The 16,771-nt window shown below is 42.7% G+C and overlaps 1 protein-coding gene and 1 long non-coding RNA gene across 3 annotated transcripts in view; one reads left to right on the plus strand and one right to left on the minus strand.

Annotated features, from left to right (window-relative positions):
* Positions 1-2,953, minus strand: part of LOC130683009 (uncharacterized) — a 47,014-nt gene extending 44,061 nt beyond the window's left edge. The window contains exon 1 of the long non-coding RNA XR_008996552.1: positions 2,897-2,953. This is a non-coding gene — a long non-coding RNA (uncharacterized LOC130683009). The remainder of the gene's footprint in view (positions 1-2,896) is intronic.
* Positions 2,888-16,771, plus strand: part of PHF24 (PHD finger protein 24) — a 32,910-nt gene continuing 19,026 nt past the window's right edge. The window contains exon 1 of one of the 2 annotated variants that reach the window (XM_057498791.1): positions 2,888-2,907. The gene's annotated coding sequence lies outside the window, so the exon portion shown is untranslated. Of the gene's footprint in view, positions 2,908-3,256; positions 3,407-16,771 lie in introns of those variants that run through there. The other variant, XM_036888299.2, reaches the window with a different exon arrangement.

Consider the following 16,771-nt stretch of genomic DNA (forward strand, 5'->3'; position numbering starts at 1 on the left):
TTTTATGTATTATCACCAAAAACTGGAAATAGCCATCATGTCCCTCAACTGGCTGGATGAAGCATATGGAAAAGGGATGGAAGGAAGAGAAGACCCAAGATGCAGGAAAAGCAGGGACCTACAGAGATCTGAGGTCAGAGCAGCAGCAGTGCATGAGCTTTCTCTTCAGGACACGCTTTCTCTTCAGGACACACTCTCTTACTAACTCAGGTCCAGCAGTTCCCAAGCTCTGTGCTACTTGATTTTGACTTTCAATTTCCTGGAAGAAACTATGATTACACCAGTTTAAGTTGTCTACCTCTAGATTAACTGGCAGCAGCCAGGAGCAGAGTTGACTGTCTTTGAAGGCTACTGGGACCTTGTACCTGTGCACTGGAACCACTCACAGTGAAAAGGAATTGTGTGCTAGTTAGTTGCTCCAAGAGATGTGTACTGTAAGCAAAAAAGGTGCATGGATTCTCTTCCACTGGAGGTCACCATCAGGATATTAAAAGGACGAAATAGGGTTCAGTGGCATTCTGATTACTTTTCCTCTCAGCCTCTTTAATATCCCAACAGGTTTTTGTCTAAGGCTTAAGGGAAATTTCTCTCATTCTCATATTTACATCTTAAAATTTTGTTAAAAATACCGACAAAAGATCATATGCACTCTCATTTAGTTCCTTTACCTAAAAGATAATACTTCTAAATGTTTAGGGTTGCCTTCAAAATGCTACTACCCTGCTCAAAAATTGATAGGGACTCCCTATGACCTACTATATTGAAACATTTAAGTATTTAGAGTTCTTCATCAAATAACCCCTCTTCTGCATTTCCCAAAGCCTTATTGATTGAATATTTGTTGAATATACACGATTTCTACTTAATAAACATTAATGTGGATATGGTGACCACATTTGTCAATCTTATTGACAAGAACTTATGGACATAATAGAATCAAGTATCTGGACTCAGACCATCCCAGAATATTTGTAGCATTCAATCTCTATAACTCAAACACTTACCTCGAAAATAAATTCTATATCTCAAAAATTATTAAAGGATATGCAAAAAAAAATTGAAAACAATTTTTCTCTGCAAGCAAGAGCAATTCTGTGTGGTACAAGCTACTCTCCAGCAATCTTTGACCTTGTCCTGTCAGAGTCCTGGCTGCCCCCAGACCTACTTTGTTTCACTCCCACTTTGCTTTTTCTTTTGCTATTCCTTTGAACTTGAAAATATTATCTTGTGCGTTATCATTCTATTCTGTGTCCCCCACTTGAGATAAAGTAAACCATCTTCAGAAAGTTTGCACTTACTAACCTCTCTATACTCTGAACAATCCTTAAAACACAGTAAAAACCTCTTTCCTGAACATGAGAACTTTGTAATTTTTTTAAATAAAGGAATTTGATAAATTTTATACTGTGTGTAATAATATCAACAATATGTAAAATGATAATTATGCATTTTCCTTAACCCAACCACCTCCCTTCATGAAGTAATCTGTCTCTCTCCTCCTTGGAATTTCCTTTGCATTTCACTCCTCTATTGAACACAACTCATTTTCTATTTTGAATTATGGTTCTCTGTCAATGCTTGTTTCCTCTGTGAGATTAGGAAAAGTTCCTTGAGGGAAAGTATTGTGTCTTACTTCTTTTTGAACCCCTTCTACTTCTCAGCACAATGCCTAGCATAGCATAAGTGCACAATACACATTTTTTTGAGTGAAGGAATTAACTAATAGATTTCATTTCTATGGTGACATTATTACAGACTCCTCTTCCATATGTCTGCCAAACAGCCTAGAAAAAAAACAATTACTGAAAACAGTTCAGAGAACCCTATCTGTGAAATTGTTGGTATGATGCAATTCTGAACAAGTTTAGGGGCCACCAGGCTACATGGAAAGTTGTCAGCTCTTTTGTGTTACTTCCACAAAAACCAAAAAATGTTGAGGTTCCTGAGAAATAAGTACCAATTTTAGAATTCCATTTATTAATGGTTAGCAGCTTCTCCTTTCTCAGTGGCAGTATGATAAAATGGTTAGAAGCTTGGGGTCTGAAGTCAGAATACCTGGATTTCAATATCACCTCCACCACATATTAACTAAGTGACCTTAGTTAGGCAAGATGTTTAACCTCTCTATACCTCATTTTCATCACAGGCAAAATGTAGAAACTAACAGTACAGGCCCTCAAAGGTATGCTGTGAAAATTAATGACAATGTACTTAAAGTATTTTGGATAGTACCTGACACTGTTTAAAAGTGATAGCAATATGTAGTACTATATTTACCTTATATTCCCTGCTAGTAAATTCCATGATGTTAAGGACAAAGTGAGTTCCTTTTTTTAATCCCCTTATAGCACTTAGCACAGTAACAAACAGTAGATGCTCAAAAAGTGATGATGTGAATTGTATTTGAGACAGAGAAATTGAATGCACAAGAAAATGAAAGCATGTTAAAAATATAAATGCAATTAATTTAAATAAAAGGTTTCTTGGCATATTTTCAGTTATTTCTTTACAATTTTACAATTAGTTGTTAGGTTGCTTTGTTACTTGCTTTATGACTTGGTATTTTCTTGCCCTCCTCAGAGCATGTAGTTTGGTGTAATGCACTTTAGATCCCTCAGAACTGTTGGCCTCCTGACAAGCCGGCTATTTGGATGATCTGAGGGATGAGGCTGCTGCAGCAAAAAGTGGGTTACATCAGGGTACAGCTTTGCTGCTGGGTATTAAAGGCCAATAACATAAGAAATAATTTAAGAAAACAGCGTTCAGGAAGAGGTGGCCCAGCCCAGCCTTTGTGAAGGCTCGTGTGGACACTCCGAGAGCCCTAACGGGCCTGGAGGCCTGAGTGGGCAGCAGGCTTGGTGGGAGATGTCAAGGCCGCTGTCTGAGTCATTCTCACCTCCGAGGCAGGTGCGGGCAGCTCAGAGTCACGGGACGCCGCCTCCGGGCTGGCACTGACCTTGCCGCGAGCGGCGGGGCTGCCGCAGTCCGGCGCCGCAGGGCCAGCGGCTAATGAGGGGGGGGGGGCAGCGGCCCCCGACCCGCAAGACGTCGGAGCCGGCCGCCGCCCTCCTGCGGTCCCTCAGCGCCTCCTTCCCGCGCCAGGTCGCCCGCACAGCCGCGAGGGCCGCGCCACGGCGCGCAGAAGTGGGGGCGGGGCGCGCGCCCACCGGCCCGCGGAGGTCGGCTGGCGCGGGCGCACGCGCCGCAGCCGCGCGGGAGGGGGGCGGGGAGGGTGGGTGTGCTCGGGGCGCGCGCGCCGCCAGCGCCTCAGCCTGCTGCTCCGCCCGCGCCTCCTGCTCCCGGCTCGGCCCCAGCGCGCCGGCTCCCGAGCGCCCTTGGGCGGCGCGGGGCCCGCGGTGCAGAGTCCGCCAACCCCGGACCCGCGTCCCGCACCCTGACGGTCCCGGTAAGCGGGGGAGGGGGCGGGGGCGGCGGAGACCCGGCGGGCACCCTGAGGGGCGGGTCTGCAGGCAGCGGACAACCCTCCGGGGACTCTGAGGTGTTGTGTGGGAGCCGCCCCTCAAGGGGTCCCATGAGTAACCGGGTACAGCCCGAGGGGCGCTGCCTCTACCCCATGGCAGAGTCTCGGAGGCGGTGTGGGGAGCCGCCCCCAAGGAAGACCCCCTGTGTGCATGGAGACTCCCAGGGCTCGCTCTGCATTTGCTGCCATGGGGAGGCCCAGTGTGGAGGGTATACCGTCTCCAGAGACCGTCTGTGTAACTACGGGAGGGCAAGGGTGATCTCGGCGTTGTCTCCGTGGAACACCGTTTGGAAACATAGGGGAACCTCCCGAGCCTCTGCGGTGGGGATAGTCCCCACAGAGGAACTCTGTATGACGGAGGACCTTAGACAGTTCCCTGGACCTTCCTGCAAAGAACCTCTGACTGGGAGGAAAAGATCCTGCCATGGGATCCAGGCCAGGAGTAACTTCCCATATGCCCAAGGGGCTTTGGCCTTGACCTTCCTTAGGGCTCTGTGTACCCGAACTTGTGTCCCTCCAACGTGGTGGAGAGACGGGGGCCCATGGAGCTGCTGCCTTTGTCCACTTCTCCCCTAACTCCATTAGAATTCTTACTCTCCATGGTAGTCCAGTTGGCTCCAAACTGGATTTTAGTGGAGGCAAGAACATCTAAAGAGCACAGAGTACAAGGGAGGGGAGGACCACTGAGGCCTCTGAAACAGAAAAAGATTTGAGCCCTGGGGCTTGACTATCAGGAAGAAAGCAGTATAATCAGATGGAATAACTGACTCTGGCAGGTGCTGTAAAGAAAATCATTTGCATGAAGGAAGAAAGGATATATGAGATTACTGAGCACCAATATGCCAAGTAGTATACCAGGGATGTTTACCATCTCATATAGTTCTTACAGCAGCCTTATGAAATTATCTCCTTTTAAACATGAGGTACTTTATTCTCAGGTTTAGCAATTTGCCCAAGGTCATCACAAAGCTTGGCATCATGAAATCTGTTTTTAGAAGTTTATTTGGGGAAAAATACCAAGGAGAGGCAGAAGTAGGAATGTATATTTGTTAATAAATTGCATTAAGATACCAAGTATAGGGCTTTGCAATAGCACATGCTCAAGAAATGTGATGATTGAATAAGTGGATGAGGACAGTTTAATTGGGGATGAGACTGCTGCAGGAACTGATTTCATCTGAATCTCCAGATTTCAGGGTGTGGCTTCCTTCACTGGCAGCCCCACTATACTGATGCCTCTGGGCCACTCTGGATTTAATTGGGTCTGAGAGAGACCTCTGGGTGTGGTCTTTGACAGGACTTAACTGGAGAACTAGAGGAACCCTTCAGAGGTTGGCACGTCCTGAGACCACCCTCTCTGCTGCAGAATCCTTAAGGGAGAAAGAGAGAGAGGATCACTTTTAGGATGCATGATCCACAGTGTCTTTGTGGCCATCTGACTACATGTACCAGCAGACACTGGTCCACAGGTAGCATGCAGCACACATTTGCCCAACTTTGCCTCTGCATGATGAGAAGGGTAGGGAAGGTGCAGAGCCAAGGAAGGATTATTGGGAGTTGTCTAGGGAGGGCAAAGGATCTGCACCAACATAGTGATGCACCCCCACCTTACTCCTTGGCTGTGATAGTGCTTTCATTCCATCTGAATCTCAAGGGTGTGATTTTGGAATCAAGGAGAGACTGGTTTCTTGTCCAGAAATGGACTGGAGAGGGAGCTAAGTGATGGAACTTACCACAGAGCCATTCTGGAAGGGTTTCCCTGTTCCCCTTCCTCCTCTTCTTCCACACAGCCAAATCTAGTGACATCCTTCTTTAATAGAAGTGGCTTCCTTGAGCTTCTGGGGTTACATAGAAGAGAGGTCAGGCTTGTGAGAAAACAACGTGGTTTACCAATTTTTAGCTTTTCTTTTTAACTCAAAGGCTGCCTGAAGCATGGGTGTGGCCCCTCATGCACAAACCAGTGGAATAACCTCCATCAAATATTTATATTGGTTAAGCACCTCTCCATTACAGAGTTGTTTATTATAAATCCCCTTTCAGTTCAAACTCCTCTTATCAGGTTCACACACCAAAATACAGGGATTTTTTTTTAAAGAAAATCTGGGGCAAGCCTGCAAATATGATCATTGCTTCAATTTAGAGATTTGTCATTGAGGTTTTATACCTAAATTAGTCATTTCAGTGAGGGCTCTTGGTTACTGTTCCCACTAACGACCCTGGAAAGATTGCTAGGTGGCTCCAGGTGCTTCCCAAATACTGGACCTTGGACATTATCTACTTGGTGTCCGGCATTGGGTAAGCATTAATATTACAAAAATCTTAAGAATACTAATTCTCCCCTAATCATAACACAAGGTCTGCAGATCAAATCATTTCAGAATGGGTATGAAGGATGTCACCAATTGGCCTTAGTCTATTCAAAAAACACTCTCTCCAAAGGGAAATAAAAGAGGAAAAAATGGCTCACCCAATTTCACTTAAGTGTACACCAATGTGTCTGGATCTTACTGCTGGATTTTACAGCCTTTAATCTGCCACACCCTCTCTGACCATATTCTTACGGTTTTCTTCCTCCTACATTTGCCATCTTTTTTTTATTATTAAGGTATCATTGATATACACTCTGATGAAGGTTTCACATGAAAAACATTGTGGTTACTACATTCACCCATATTATTAAGTACCCCCACCCATGCCCCATTGAAGTCACTGTCCACCAATGTAGTAAGATGCCACGGAGTCACTACTTGTCTTCTCTGTGCTACACTGTCTTCCACGTGACCCCCCCCACACCATGTGTACTAATCATAATACCCCTCAATCTCCTCCACCCTCCTTCCCCTTTGGTAACTGCTAGTCCCTTCATAGAGTCTATGAGTCTGCTGTTGTTTTGTTCCTGCAGTTTTGCTTCGTTGTTACACTCCACAAAGGAGGGAAATCATTTCATTTGCCATCTTTTTTGATAGTGCTTCCTTTTCCTCAAACATGTATAGTAGGACCATGCCTGGCCCATTCCCCACACTCCCTTTATTTTTTTCCAGTGCACCTGTTCTTAAGTGGATCATATTTATGCAAACAGTTCCCTTTCTCTTTAGCTACAGAATATATTCTCTTTCAGTCCCACATGCATTTTTCTAGCAGTGCTCTTGGTTTCTGCTCTTTTCATCTCCCAAACTGATGCATTCATTTCTCATGGGAATTCCATTTTCCACTCTACCCCTCAATCTTAATGACCAAGTTCTGACAGGGTTTGCTTACCAGCTTTGGACCAAGAAACCAAGACCATCAACGTCCACCTGGAGACATTATTTTTTCCATTATAACAACTCTCTCTGTCCTTTCTCTTCCAGCAGTCCCCTCAGAGACCCCTAGTACATTTGCTAAGTGTTACCTACTTTGCCAGGAACTCTGCTAGATAAATATGAGAGTTCCTTGCCCTTAAGTTCACACAGAATCAGTCTGTATTTCTCTAATTATTTACTATAAAGAGTAAGAAAAGTAAGAGGGAAATTACGGCTACATAGATAATCTACAGGAATCAATGTAGAGTATGCCTTTTCCCTAACATCACTGAAACACAAATCCTCTGCCTCCTCTGGCAGCCACATTCTTAGCCCCCTGCCATTGCCCTAACAAAATTACTTTTGCCTGTATGCTTTGAGTGAACTGGCCACACTCTTAGCTTCCTATGGTAATAATGACAGTACCTTACATTTGGGTAACATGTTACAGTTTACAAAGCCTTTTTACATATGCCATATTTGGTTCTGAGAAATATTTAATCTTACTGGAGTCTTCTCACTAAAACAACAGGGTGTGGGCTGCCTGGCTCCCTTTCTCTGTCTCTTGTTTTTTATTTGTTTGTGTGTTTTGTTTCTTGAGCCTCCTAATCAGGTTTACTGATCTCGGAGAGAAAGACCCAATGATTCACTACAATCACCACCTTCTATCTCTTAAACTATGGAGAGGATTTTCTTGTTGGGTCCAAAGGCTGTCTTGCCACCTGGCTTCAGAAAATTCAATTCTCTGGGTTTTGTTTTTTTCTCCCTGAAATCCAAATACATTTTCCTTTCTAAACAGATATTTTAAGCATACTATCTCAAACCAGTTCTTTGGGCTGATTCTTATGTGAAGGCAGATTTCCTTGTCTGTTTCCATCCAGCACCCAGCTGGCTTCATACCATCTAAGCCATGATGGAGTCCCCATATAGCTCCATGCCTTGGCATGTGCTTTTACCTCTTCCTGGAATGCCTTTTTTTCCCCCCTTATCCACTGGGGTAACTCCCACTCATATTTCAAAATTTAGCTCAAGCAACACCTTTTTTTTTAATCCTACACTTATGCCCCCTACACATGCACATACTCATACTGCATTCTCACAGGCTGAGTGAGGTTCCATTTGTTCATTCTACCAACAGTTATTAAGTGCCTGATTTGTGCCTGATACATAGTAGGCTGCACTCAGCAAATGTTTGGAGAATCAACAAATAAGTAAGTCGTGATAATTAAGGTGTTAGTAAGTACATTAAATAGGGCTGAATCTGTGCTTCAGGGACCCAGAGCAAAGAACGGAGTGCCTCTCCATCTTGCTGAAAAGCTCTGCTTGCTAAATGCAGTCACACCAGCCAGTCACTGATGAAGTATTCCTTCACTGTTGCTCTGCTTCTGTGGGAAGTCAGCATTGTAACTTTTCATGAAGACTCATCCCAGGATCCCAGAGGCTAAAGATCATGCCATAATTTTGTTTGCATGTATATTAGAGCTTGTGGGCTTTCAGTAAATATTAAACAACAGCGGGACCTCCCTCATGCCTCATTCTTTTGAGCAAGTCCAGGAAAACAGTTTTACTCAGCCTTTAGCCCTTCTGCTCCTTGGAAATCCCCAAAGAACTCTGTGCATTTGGGGGTGACTGTCTTCCTGGGCTGACTGAAGCCAATGCTGCCGTGCCGGATAAACCAGGAGAATGAAGGAAGACAGAGAGGTACCAGGTAGACCATGTAGGGTCCATAGACATGGAAACTAAAAGGAGTCTGTAGGCTACTGCCAGGGAACAGAATGGCTGATTAGGAACAGGCTCCAACAGCACTATGGTGAGGCACTGGATTCCTAAAGCAGCACCCAGTTACTGGAGAACAGCCAGACTTTTTCAGGCTTGCATTTCCTTAAAGAGCAGCAGAGGGTAAAGGAACTCTTTTTGATGGCTTTTGTTTATGAAGTCTCAAGATTTATGCTGATGTGCACAGTGAGCTTAGGGAGGGTCTGTGCTATGTATTCTGCATTTCTTAGATCCTTGTCCTGTGGTTTTCCATACCCCTTGTGGCTGGTCCTTTCTGTTAGGTATATGCCTTTCCCTGGGACTCTCAAACAGTGTTGCAGGCATATGCTTCCCAGAGCCAGTTGCCAACCACCTTAAAATTTTTCACCCTTATGTGAAGATGCTGCTTGTGTAAATTTCTCTAGCTCAAACTCAGGACAGAGGAGATGCATTTGCAAGCCCTTAGGGGAGTTGCCCTCCTGTGGGCCAGGCCACAGTGCCACAGGACATCACATAAATGCAGAGGACCATTGACTTCGGTAATATTAGTCTCTTTCCTTATAATGTGGGTGTGGAAACTAACTAAATTCCAAAATTCTATAACTCTCTTCTGTGGTCCAGGAAATCACCCAGAACTACCATATAGCTACCTGTTCTTATTCCTGCTAGCCCCAAATCACCATTCAGGGTCCACTTCTGGAGAAGCAGAGTAGATGTGAGAAGATGAGGTAGTGATTGTGTAGTTTCTAGAGCTGAGTTCTGAGGATTTGATCTTATCAGTCTCTCTGGCCAACTTTGAGGAAGAGAAAGGTACTGACACCATGATCTCAAACTTTATGTTGCCCAATCATCACGACAGCATTCATTCAACAGATTTATAGAAAACATGCTTTATGGAAGGCAGTGAGTGGGTGCTGTCTAGATTTTTCTCCCTTTTAATATCAGTGAAAAACTGGGATTCCTTGTTGCACCTGTTCAACCCACTCTGTGGTTTTTTTCCCCTGTCCTCCCAACTCAGAGGTTTTCTGTGCCTTGTTCCTGCCTAGGGATGCCCTCATTAACTTCCAAGCAATCACTTTTAGATGCTTTTGAGCCTTTTTCAAGCAGCTGCCATTCCCAAATCAAGAATCATGTGAAAGCAAGTTAATATATTTTATATTTAGCATGCTGAATGAGTAGACTCCTGCCTTTTAGGCTTCTCACACCTATAAATCTTCATAGCCTGGGAAGAGGTGTCCTAGCTGCCTCCCCTTGCTTATTTCTCCACCAGCTCCTGCTGTGGAGCAACCTCTCCTCCTCTTACTCCCACCCTTGCCCTTATAAATATTCCCACTGTGTTGTAAGCATGTATAACGAATAGAATTTTTGTTGTCACTATTTTAATCTCCAGATCATAAGGTCAAACAACCCTATTCTACCTTCTTGTCCCAACCCTATTCTACCTTCTAGAATGTCCCTTTGTATTCCCCACCACTAAGGTTTTTTCCAAGCCTTCCCTTAATAACAAATCCTCTGACAGTTACACCACTCTTCAGACAATGTCTTTTTATCCCTCTTTTATCCTTGTCAGGGAGCAGAAAAATCCCAATTCCATGTACCACCAGTGAGGTAATCATTAAGCATCATTTGTGGGATCTTTACAATTTGATTTCCTATTAACTCATTCTTCTTCCTAGGACTTCTTCTAGCACAAGAGAGGCCAGGTTTTTCTCACCAAGCATTTGTTTTTACCCATAACTACTACCATTTGTTTCTCTAGAAATTAGAGCTGATTGTCTTAATCTCTCAGACACCTCAGGTGCACATTATAGATATGTCAGCATATTTACTTTTTCTTTTTGAAGAACATTATGTTTACTAGGGTCCCCCCTTCACAAAGTCCCCCCCACAAACCCCATTACAGTCACTGTCCATCAGCATAGTAAGATGTTGTAGAATCACTACGTCTTCTCTGTGTTGCACAGCCCTCCTCATGACCCCCCACACATTATACATGCTAATTGTAATACCCCCTTTCTTTTTCCCCACCCTTATCCCTCCCTTCCCTCCCATTCTCCACAGTCCCTTTCCCTTTGGTAACTGTTAGTCCATTCTAGGGTTCTGTGATTATGCTGCTGTTCCTTCAGTTTTTCTTTGTTCTTATACTCCACATATGAGTGAAATCATTTGGTTTTAGTCTTTCTTTGCCTGACTTATTTCACTGAGCATAATACCCTCTAGCTCCATCCATATTGTTGCAAATGGTAGGATTTGTTTTCCTCTTATGGCTGAATAATATTCCATTGTGTATATGTACCACATCTTCTTTATCCATTCATCTACTGATGGACACTTAGGTTGCTTCCATTTCTTGGCTATTGTAAATAGTGCTGTGATAAACATAGGGGTGCATCTGTCTTTTTCAAATTGGGCTGCTGCATTCTTAGGGTAAATTCCTAGAAGTGGAATTCCTGGGTCAAATGGTATTTCTATTTTGAGCATTTTGAGGAACCTCCATACTGCTTTCCACAATGGTTGAACTAATTTACATTCCCACCAGCAGTGTAGGAGGGTTCCCCTTTCTCCACAACCTCACCAACATTTGTTGTTGTTTGTCTTTTGGATGGTAGCCATCCTTACTGGTGTGAGGTGATATCTCGTTGTGGTTTTAATTTGCATTTCTCTGATGACAAGCGATGTGGAGCAACTTTTCATGTGTCTGTTGCCCATCTGAATTTCTTCTTTAGAGAACTGTATATAGAGCTCCTCTGCCCATTTTTTAATTGGATTATTTGCTTTTTGTTTGTTGAGGTGTGTGAGCTCTTTATATATTTTGGATGTCAACCCTTTATCGGATCTGTCATTTATGAATAAATTCTCCCATACTGTAGGATACCTTTTTGTTCTATTGATGATGTCCTTCGCTGTACAAAAGCTTTTCAGCTTGATATAGTCCCATTTGTTCATTTTTGCTTTTGTTTCCCTTGCCCGGGGAGATATATTCATGAAGAAGTCGCTCATGTTTATGTCCAACAGATTTTTGCCTATGTTTCTTTCTAAGAGTTTTATGGTTTCATGACTTACATTCAGGTCTTTGATCCATTTCAAATTTACTTTTGTGTATGGGGTTAGACAATGATCCAGTTTGATTCTCTTACATGTAGCTGTCCAGTTTTCCAACACCAGCTCTTGAAGAGGCTGTCATTTCCCCATTGTATATCCATGGCTCCTTTATTGTATATTAGTTGACCATATATGTTTGGGTTAATGTCAGGAGTCTCTATTCTGTTCCACTGGTCTGTGGTTCTGTTCTTGTGCCAGTACCAAATTGTCTTGATTACTGTGGCTTTGTAGTAGAGCTTGAAGTTGGGGAGCGAGATCCCCCACACTTGATTCTTCCTTCTCAGGATTGCTTTGGCTGTTTGGGGTCTTTGGTGTTTCCATATGAATTTTTAAACTCTTTTTTCCAGTTCATTGAAGAATGCTGTTGGTAATTTGATAGGGATTGCATCAAATCTGTATATTGCTTTGGGCAGGATGGCCATTTTGATTATATTAATTCTTCCTACCCAAGAGCATGGGTTGAGTTTCCATTTGTTAGTGTCCTTTTTAATTTCTCTTAGAGTGTCTTATAGTTTTCAGGGTATAGGTAGGTCTTTCACTTCCTTGGTTAGGTTTATTCCTAGGTATTTTATTCTTTTTGATGCAATTGTGAATGGAATTCTTCTCCTGATTTCTCTTTCTATTAGTTCATTGTTAGTGTATAGGAAAGCTACAGATTTCTGTGTGTTAATTTTGTATCCTGCAACTTTGCTGAATTCCGATATTATTTCTAGTAGTTTTGGAGTGGAGTCTTTAGGGTTTTTTATGTACAATATCATGTCATCTGCAAACAGCAACAGTTTGACTTCTTTTTTACCAATCTGGATGCCTTGCATTTCTTTGCTTTGTCTGATTGTCATGGCTAGGACCTCCAGTAGTATGTTGATTAACAGTGGGGAGAGTGGGCATCCCTGTCTTGTTCCCAATCTCAGAGGAAAAGCTTTCAGCCTCTAGCTGTTCAGTATGATGTTAGCTGTGGGTTTGTCATATATGGCCTTTATTATGTTGAGGTACTTCCCCTCTATGCCCATTCTGTTGAGAATTTTTATCATGAACAGATGTTGAATTTTGTCGATTGCTTTTTAAGCATCTATGGAGATGATCATGTGGTTTTTGTCCTTCTTTTTGCTGATGTGGTGGATGATGTTGATGGATTTTCGAATGTTGTACCATCCTTGCATCCCTGGGATGAATCCCACTTGGTCATGGTGTATGATCCTCTTGATGTATTTTTGAATTCAGTTTGCTAATACTTTATTGAGTATTTTTGCATCTACATTCATCAGGGATATTGGTCTGTAATTTTCTTTTTTGGTGGGGTCTTTGCCTGGTTTTGGTATTAGCGTGCTGTTGGCTTCATAGAATGAGTTTAGGAGTATTCCCTCCTCGTCTGTTTTTTGGAAAACTTTAAGGAGAATGGGTATTATGTCTTCTCTATATGTCTGATAAAATTCTGAGGTAAATCCATCTGGCCTGGGGGTTTTGTTCTTGGGTAGCTTTTTGATTACCGCTTCAATTTCTTTGCTTGTAATTGGTTTGTTTAAATTTTGTGTTTATTCCTTGGTCAGTCTTGGAAGGTTGTATTTCACTAGGAAGTTGTCCATTTCTTCTAGGTTTTCCAGCTTGTTAGCATATAAGTTTTCATAGTACTCTCTAATAATTCTTTGTATTTTTGTTGGGTCTGTCACGATTTTTCCTTTCTCGTTTCTGATTCTGTTGTTGTGTGTTGATTCTCTTTTTCTCTTAATAAGTCTGACTAGAGGCTTATCTATTTTGTTTATTTTCTCAAAGAACCAGCTTTTGGTTTCATTGATTTTTTCTGTTGTTTTATTCTTCTCAATTTTATTTATTTCTTCTCTGATCTTTATTATGTCCCTCTTTATGCTGACTTAGGCCTCATTTGTTCTTCTTTTTCCAATTTCAATAATTGTGACATTAGACTATTCATTTGGGATTGTTTTTCCTTCTTTAAGCATGCCTGAATTGTTATACACTTTCCTCTTAAGACTGCTTTCGCTGCATCCTACAGAAGTTGGGGCTTGGTGGTGGTGTTGTCATTTGTTTCCATATATTCCTTAATCTCTATTTTAATTTGTTCATTGATCAATTGATTATTTAGGAACATGTTGTTAAGTCTTCATGTGTTTGTGAGTCTGTTTACTTTCTTTGTACAGTTTATTTCTAGTTTTATACCTTTGTGGTCTGAAAAGTTGGTTGGTAGAATTTCAGTCTTTTTGAATTTACTGAGGCTCTTTTTGTGCCCTAGTATGTGGTCTATTCTGGAGAATGTTCCATGTGCACTTGAGAAGAATGTGTATCCTGTTGCTTTTGGATGTAGAGTTCTTTAGTTGTCTATTAGGTCCATCTGTTCTAATGTGTTGTTCAGTGCCTCTGTGTCCTTACTTATTTTCTGTCTGGTGGATCTATCTTTTGGAGTGAGTGGTGTGTTGAAGTCTCCTAAAATGAATGCATTGCATTCTATTTCCTCCTTTAGTTCTGTTAGTATTTGTTTCACATATGTTGGTGCTCCTGTGTTGGGTGCATATATATTTATAATGGTTATATCCTCTTGTTGGACTGAGCCCTTTTTCATTATGTAATGTCCTTCTTTATCTCTTGTTACTTTCTTTGTTTTGAAGTCTATTTTGTTTGATACTAGTACTGCAACACCTGCTTTTTTCTCCCTGTTGTTTGCATGAAATATCTTTTTCCATCCCTTGACTTTTAGTCTGTGCATGTCTTTGGGTTTGAGGTGAGTTTCTTGTAAGCAGCATATAGATGGGTCTTGCCTTTTTATCCATTCTGTTACTCTGTGTCTTTTGATTGGTGCATTCAGTTCATTTACTTTTAGGGTGAGTATTGAAAGATATGTACTTATTGCCATTGCAGGCTTTAGATTCATGGTTACCAAAGGTTCAAGGTTATCTTCTTTAGTATCTTTCTAACTTAACTTGCTTATTAAGCTATTATAAACACTGTCTGGTGATTCTTTATTTCTCTCCCTTCTTATTCCTCCTCCTCCGTTCTTTATATGTTGTTTATTTATTCCGTGCTCTTTTGTGTTTCCTTTAACTGCTTTTGTGGGTACTTGATTTTATTTTGTGCCTTTAGTTAGTATTTGGTTGGTCTGCTTTCTTTGCTGTGATTTTATTTTCTCTGGTGACATCTACTTAGTCTTAGGAGTGCTCCCATCTAGAACAGTCCCTCTAAAATACACTATAGAGGTGGTTTGTGGGAGGCAAGTTTCCTCAGCTTTTGCTTGTCTGGGAATTGTTTCATCCCTCCTTCATATTTAAATGATAATCGTACTGGATACAGTATTGTTGGTTCAAGGCCCTTCTGTTTCATTGCATTAAATATATCATGCCATTCTCTTCTGGCCTGTAAGGTTTCTGTTGAGAAGTCTGATGATAGCCTGGTGGGTTTTCCTTTGTAGGTGACCTTTTTCCTTTCTCTAGCTGCCTTTAAAACTCTGTCGTTGTCCTTGATCTTTGCCATTTTAATTATTATGTGTCTTGGTGTTGTCCTTCTTGGTTCCCTTCTGTTCGGATTTTTGTGTACTTCCGTGGTCTGATCGATTATTTCCTCCCCCAGTTTGGGGAAGTTTTCAGCAGTTATTTCTTCAAATACACTTTCTATCCCTTTTTCTGTCTCTTCTTCTGGTACCCCTATAATGTGGATATTTTTCCTTTTGGATTGGTCACACAGTTCTCTTAATATTGTTTCATTCCTGGAGATCCTTTTATCTCTCTCTGCACAGCTTCTATGTGTTCCTGTTCTCTGATTTCTATTTGATTAACGGCCTCTTGCACCTCATCCAGTCTGCTCTTACGTCCTTCCAGAGATTGTTTCATTTCTGTTATCTCCCTCTGGACTTCATCCCTTAGCTCTTGCATTTTTCTCTGAAGATACATCAGCATGGTTATGATCTTTATTTTGACTTCTTTTTCAGGGAGATTGGTTAGGTCTATCTCCCCAGATTCCTTCTCAGGGGAGGATGTCTGGGTTAGTCTGGTCTGTATCAAATTCTTCTGCCTTTTCATGGCGATAGAGGTAGTTGTGGGGAGCTGGTGTGTGTGTTGGCTGGGAAAACGTCCCTTCTTGCTGGTTTGTGGCTTTCCTCTCCTGAGAGAACAGTGACCCCTAGCAGCTTGTGCTGGGCAGCTGCACGCAGACGAGGTCTCTGATTCTTGCCCGGCCACTGTGGAGCTCCACGGTTGCTGTGGGCATGTCCGGCCTCTGGCTGCTGTTCCAATATGGCGGGGCTGTGTAGGAGGGGAAACGGGCGGGAGGCTGTTTTTCGCCCCAAGGGGCCTCCGAGCTGTGTTGCAGCCCAGGGGGTTACGGCGCCCAGAGTTCCCTGGGCTTCTCAGCTGCTGGGCTAAGTGTCCTGGGTTGCTTCCATCCAGCTGTGGGGTCCCTGTCGCTTTAAGACTTTCAAAAAGCACTCGCTTTTTTTTGTCCCAGGGACACCGGCTGCAGGGACCCACTCGCAGGTTTTACTGTCCTGTTTCCCTAGTATCCAGCACCCCATGCACTGTGTGTCTGTGCTCCAGTGCAGATGGCTAGGGCTGGGTATTTAGCAGTCCTGGGTTCCCTGTCTCTCCCCGCTCCGAGTCCTCTCCTCAGAGCTGGGGTGAGGGACACTCAGGTCCCACTGGGCCGCGGCTTGTATCTTACCCCCTTTGCAAGGCGCTGGGTTCTCACAGGTGTAGATGTAGTCTGGCTGTTGTCCTGTTTCTTCTGGTCTCTCTTTTAGGAATAGTTGTATTTGTTGTATTTTCAAAAATATGTATGGTTTTGGGAGGAGATTTCTGCTGCTCTGCTCACGCCACCATCTTGGCTCCACCCCAGCATATTTACTTTTAATCAAGATGTCTTTTGTATACAGATTCCATCCTCTCCACTAAGCACTAAGGGTTTTAGTCTCACTCTTGAAGCCTAATTCTGTTGTGTCTTCACAGTTCACTCTCAAACTCAAAGGCATGTGGATTCAAAATGACTTGGGGTCTTGTTTAGATTTTAATGATTTCTTTTTAATGGTTCTGCTCTACAGATTATGCCCTTGTGGGTATAAAGTGGCCTAGAAAATTGAACCATCTTAGGTAAAAGGAATAACAGTACTCCAAGATCCCATGGCCAGGACTGGAAAGCGGCTTTTTATTTGTTTGTT

The sequence above is a fragment of the Manis pentadactyla genome, chromosome 3 (genome assembly GCF_030020395.1).
Source record: "Manis pentadactyla isolate mManPen7 chromosome 3, mManPen7.hap1, whole genome shotgun sequence".
Taxonomy (NCBI): Eukaryota; Metazoa; Chordata; class Mammalia; order Pholidota; family Manidae; genus Manis; species Manis pentadactyla.